The following is a 5,964-nucleotide window of genomic DNA, read 5'->3' on the forward strand; positions in this document are numbered from 1 at the left end:
GTCCTTGGATCTGGTGTAGAAAATTGTGCATTTTGCATTATCTATCAGATTAAGTGTTTGTCACACTGTTCCACTGAATTTGATGAATTTTCTTCAGGATGTAAAATGCTGCACAGTGTGATGTTGAACAGTGTGCACATGATGTGCCTGTGTGTGAACTAAAAAAGCTGTGTCACATGCCATTTTGTTCACATTCTTTTTATTTTTTTTGACATAGGAAAAGAAATCTAAGATATATATTGAGGGGGAAAAAAGATGGATTCACAAGATTGTGTCCCAACAAAATCAAAGCAAGATATGAGCCATCACATAAAGGGTAGCTCTGGTAAACATTATCTTTGTGGCTAATGTGCAGCCTTCACCAATACAGTGGTCACCTTTCCCATCCAGAAGGTCCTCTTTCGACAACAGTTGTATGGCTTGAAAACAAAGGATGCAGTACATCAGCTGCAGAAAGATGGAATTCAAAATCTCAGTTGTGGAATCCTTCCTCCATTAATGCAAAAAACGACTACCCTGGCTCTAATGTTTGCCTTGTATGAAGATTTCTCCTCCTTACTCCATAGTCACACAAGTGCACCTGAACTTCTAACTCGCAGCATGGCAGCAGTGCTTGCAGGGACCACAGAAGCCCTTCTTACAGCTTTTGAATAAGTCCAGACTTTACTTCGAGACTACAAACATCATGGCAAATTTACTCTTACCAGGCTTTCAAGGTACTAAAAGTCTATGGGATTAGAGAATATTATCGGGGTTTGGTGCCTATTCTGTTCTGGAATGGAAGCAGTAATATACTCTTCTTTGGCCTACAAGGACCTGTCAAACAATGTCTGCCTGAAGCAACTTCTTGGTCAATGACTTTATCTGTGGAGGGCTGTTGGGCACCATGCTGGGATCCTTATTTTTCCCAATGAATGTTGTAAAAGTTCACATGCAATCTCAAATTGGTGGTGAATTTCAGTCTTTTTCAAAAGTTTTTGTGACAATCTGGCTAGAACATGATCAAAAATTGATGCATCTTTTCAGAGGAGTCCATCTGAATTACCATTGTTCTGTCCTGTCCTGGGACATAATCAATGCAACGTATGAATTCTTGCTAAAGCTATTATGAAAAATGTTGCCTTCCTTTGAAACACCTCTATTCACTTGGGTATTTGTACACTTGAGGTCACTTTGGGAATAGGTTAATTTATGGAACTTTTTGTGAATAACATGGAGTGCCATGAAACTTGGAGACAATTCAAAGCAGCAGTTACATTTCAGTAGGGAGATGGGTGATATTGTTAGTAGCTGCTAAGTGTGAAAGGTAATTAATCTTGTTAACAACATTGAATATTTATGGGGTAAATGGCAATACATCTAAATCTTGATGCAATTAAATATAATTTTAAACAAGTTAAAGCATTTATATGCAGGTGGATAAATTTACCCATAGTGGAATAACTAGACAAATGCAAAGTAAAAAAATATCTATGTATTAGTCTAGTAGCTTATTCTGTCATTTCTGATATTTCCTAATAGTCTCAATAATCAAATTTTACACTATGCACATTGTATAATATGGAAGCAAAGAAGGAGCCAATGAAAGCTACTTTTCTTGCTTGATACACTACAGAGGGTTAAAAACTAAGCTTCCAAATGTCTTGGGGTTCTAAATTATCTTTGGAGTTTAAACAGAAGCTGCCAATTTCTGATTAGGATGACTTTCTGAACCTCAAGTTTAAATCGAACCTACACAAACTATTTTGCCAACCATTTTGCTGCTCAGCTTCAACATGAGCATCATCTCAATCATCAACATAACAGTAGCTACTGAATATTTAACTTCAGTGTAAAGTGACCCAGTGTAAAGTGGGATTGTGCCTATATATGTGTGTGCCTTGAAATGGAAAGGTGGAAGGAGCAAGACAGCAATTTTATCTCAAGCTTTAAAAGTGTTCTTCCTTATTGAAAGGCCTTCTATTTGCAAATTTGATATACTCAAGTTTTCTGCTTTTGTATCACTTTGTTTCTGTTGCAAACATACGAAAATTGATCTCACTCTGTAATGCTCAAACAGTAATACAACTTCCTTTGATTATCAAACTACTTGATTTACAGCTTTTTTTTTAATCTTTTGCAAAGTATTTTTTCTGGTGAAGGGAAAGAGATGAAAAGGCCCTAAGTGCACTAATAGGCCTTAATGGTCCTGATCATCCTTACCTGGGACCTCTACCCATACTATCTGTTCATGGGTCCAGGAGCTCCATTTCAGCTCAGGCCTGGGCTATGCCTTTGTCTTATCATAGACTGCATTGATGTGGATCCCAGCCTGTGAACCAACTTCCCTGTTTGACCTCAGATCTACCTCTTAACAATGGACCTACCTGATAAACACTGGGCTGTGTCCAACTCTGGTTACCCTCAGACCTGACTTGCATATTGATTTCCTGGCTTGACCTTAGGCCCACCTCATCACGAAGAACTCGCCCAAAGATCTAGACTCTTGGTTGAACCTTGCTACCATCTTCAGGTCTGTTCTGCTCACCTTGTATTTGGTATGGTGGCGGTGAGCCCTGGCTGGCGAGTCCACTGCCCTGATAGCTGTATTGCAGAATCACAGAATTGTTGAGATTGTAAGGGGTCTCCAGAGATCATCTTGTTCAACCCCTGTGTTCAGCTTCTGGCTCCCTGTCCCTCAAGGAGTAGACACCCTTTACTGCTCCTTTACAATTGCCTCAAGCCTTCCCAAGCCAAGCACCATGGAGATTGGCTCACAGTCATTCAGGGCCTCACCCCTATGACTCCTCCTGAGGGACTAGCCTAGCTCTGATCTCTCTAAAGCATCAACCTCTTACTTGTTCATATCAGCCTTTTATGAGCTGATCACCTTCCTGTGATGGTACCCTTACTGGCCTCTCCTCTGAGCACATATTCTCACCTAGTCTGTCGCTGAATCATAGAATGGCTTGGGATGGAAGGGACTGTTATTGTTGCGGCAGTCGAAAGTAAAGAAAGAAACACAAACAGTCCAGTACCGAGCAAAGTACCAGTCTTTATTCTTTCCCACAAGTCTTTTTATATCCCATGTTAGCAAGTATCAGAAGGCAGGCAGGTGATTGTATTTTTTAATTAGCTATTATTTGTTAGTAATACTGTTGGCAAAGCTCAAGGCCAAAGCTGGAGTTCTCACAGGACCAAACCTAAGCACTCCACAGCTGTCTTCTTTCAGCCAGGGCTGCGTACATACCTCTCCTATCTCAAGGATACACCCGTAATTTTCCCAGGTCAAAATCTTCCAAAGAGCTAACAGACCCGCTGTCAACCCTGACAAGGGACCTTAAAGATCATCTAGTTACAACCCCTCTGCCATGGGCAGGGACACCATTCACTAGACTAGGTTGCTCAGAACCCCATCCAGCCTGGCCTTGAGTACATCCGGGGATGGAACACCCACAATTTCTCTGGGCAACTGGTTCCAGTGCCTCACCACAGTCACAGTAAAAAATTTCACAGTAAAGAATTTCTTCCTAATATCTAACCTAGACCTACTCCCTTTCAGTTTGAAGCCATTCCCCCTTGTCCTGTCACTACATACTCTTGTAAATAGTTTTTCTCCATCTTTCTTGTGTTGCCGGTGTATTTTGGTGCTGAGAAAAATTCTCCAGGAGCAGTTAATTAGGGGTGAGATAAGAAAGGGTTTATTTGCCAAGGCTAAGATGTTACAGGACACGCCCGCTGTGCCTGAGAGGTTACATTTTATAATACCATCCATCCAATCCCAGATGTGTCCACCCTTTGGCCCTTCCTCTGGTCCACCCTGGGTCCACCCCCTGAGAAATGAGTCTGGGGGCTTTTACTTCATCATCTTCACCATCTTCAGAGCACAAAGGGTACATAGTTACCTAATTTTTGACCGTATTCTGTGGTTTAGGCCCTGATATGCTGTTCTGTCAACTGTCTAGGCCTTGCCTTGACAAAAGACTAAAGACTTCTGCTGTATTCAGAAGCAGGATTGATATGGGGAGCATAGAATGGGGTAAGAGGGTTAGGGAATGTATAAACAAGGGTGCTGGAGAAAGGGAAAGGAACAAGGGACAAGGGGGGGGAAGGTTGCTGCTTTTAAAACTTACTTATAAAACTTACAATTCTTACAAATATTAGAAAAATAAAAAAACATTAGGGGCTTAAGGCATCAGTTCCCCCCTTTAGAGACTGGACAAAACCCAAAGGTCTTTGTCCAATCTCTACTATCTACACCTACAACAACTATAAAATCGGTGCATGCAGTGAGCTATTACACTAACACTAAGTATGTACAATACTAAAATAAACAGTTGTCTCATCCATGTCCAGTTCGGTAACCATGAGGTGAGTTTGTGAAGGACATCTCCTAAACCTAGGGAGACATCATCCAGAGATATCTGGTGTAAGATTTTGGTTTGATTTCGAATTGCGGCCAAATCATTATTAATTCTACCAGTCTGATCTATGTAAGAACAGCAGCTGGTATTGATGACTTTACACACGCCTCCCTGTGAGGCTAGCAAAAAACTGAGGGCCATTCTATTTTGTATTACTACACGAGACAAGCTTTGGAACTGTTCTTTCAGGGTTTCAATTGCATCCAGAGTGTGATCTTGTATGTTTTCCATAGCAGCCGAAATATTTACAATTGCCTTTTCCAATTCACTCACTCCTAGAGATGGGACTAAAGCTCTGACTATGCTATGGAAAATTGTAGGGCGCTCAATGAGGGGATTGCTAGTTCTTTTCACTCTTTTTGGATAAGGTTTTTCCCATTCTGGTTCATCAATTGGGTCGAGAATTGTTATATTTGGAATCACTGCCCCCAGGGCACAGGCCTGATCTTTATCAAGGGGCAAAACTTTCCAGGCTTCCTTTTCACAAATCCAGTACCATCCCGAACCCTGGGGAGGAATTAATCTCAAAGGGAACTGTGCCATCCCTGCAACAATTTCTGGGTTTATTTCTTCTTTTGAATTGTTTTTATCACTGTAGGGGGGGAGAATGATTTTTCCTGTAGCGTTTATGATCATACAGGGAACAACATCCTGATTAGAAATTACATTACTTAGGGCCACCGGATAATAAGCCTCTGTAACTGGCTTCCAGGTCCCTGGGAAATTCATCATGGACTTACCGAAGTTTGTCTCATTTAGTAAAATGCCAATTAGGGGCCACTCACTATTCTCATCATCAATTGCTGGTACTTGAGTACAAATCCAGCATTCCGTTTTTCGGAGAATTTTAGATACGTTTTGGACTAGGGCCACATGCAATTTTTGGTCCCAAACTCGGTTCATAGTTACCGGTTACAAGAACAGAATACACAGAACAAGCAGTCTATTCCACATCCTCTTCATTGGTGTCCGGTTCTGATTGGCTGGTTGTTCCAGGAGCTGATGCTCTCTTGACTCTGGAATAGTGGAACCAGGGTTCTCTGCCAGCAACTTTGACGGCGGTGAGGGAAGTCAGCAGGACTTGGTATGGTCCTCTCCACTTGGCTCGCAAGGGGTCACTGTTCCACCACTTGACGTAGACCCAGTCTCCTGGTTGGAATGGATGAGCAGGGGTGTCCAGTCCTATAGGTCTGGATAACTCGATGACCTTCTGCAGCTTCTGCAAAGTAGAGCCTAAAGCAATCAAATATTTTTGTAAATCGGCTCTCCCTCTTAAGTGTACATCCCCTGGTATGTGTGGTGTCTGATATGGTCTTCCATATATTTCATAGGGGCTTATGTTATCCCTCCGCCTCGGCTGGATACGAATTCTCAGCAGAGCTAGTGGCAAAGCCTGAACCCAGGACATAGATGTTTCCTGACAAATTTTACTAATTTGCATTTTCAAGGAGCCATTCATTCGTTCAACTTTGCCACTAGCCTGAGGTCTATAGGGGGTATGTAGGTCCCAGACAATTCCCAGAATGTGGCATACTTCTTTTACTACTGTTGCAATAAAATG

The 5,964-nt window shown here is 41.9% G+C and overlaps 1 pseudogene; it reads left to right on the plus strand.

Annotated features, from left to right (window-relative positions):
- The first annotated feature begins 297 nt into the window (after window positions 1-297).
- Window positions 298-1,111, plus strand: LOC135404748 (mitochondrial nicotinamide adenine dinucleotide transporter SLC25A51-like; annotated as a pseudogene).
- The last annotated feature ends 4,853 nt before the right edge of the window (window positions 1,112-5,964 follow it).

Source organism: Pseudopipra pipra, chromosome W (assembly GCF_036250125.1).
Source record: "Pseudopipra pipra isolate bDixPip1 chromosome W, bDixPip1.hap1, whole genome shotgun sequence".
Taxonomy (NCBI): Eukaryota; Metazoa; Chordata; class Aves; order Passeriformes; family Pipridae; genus Pseudopipra; species Pseudopipra pipra.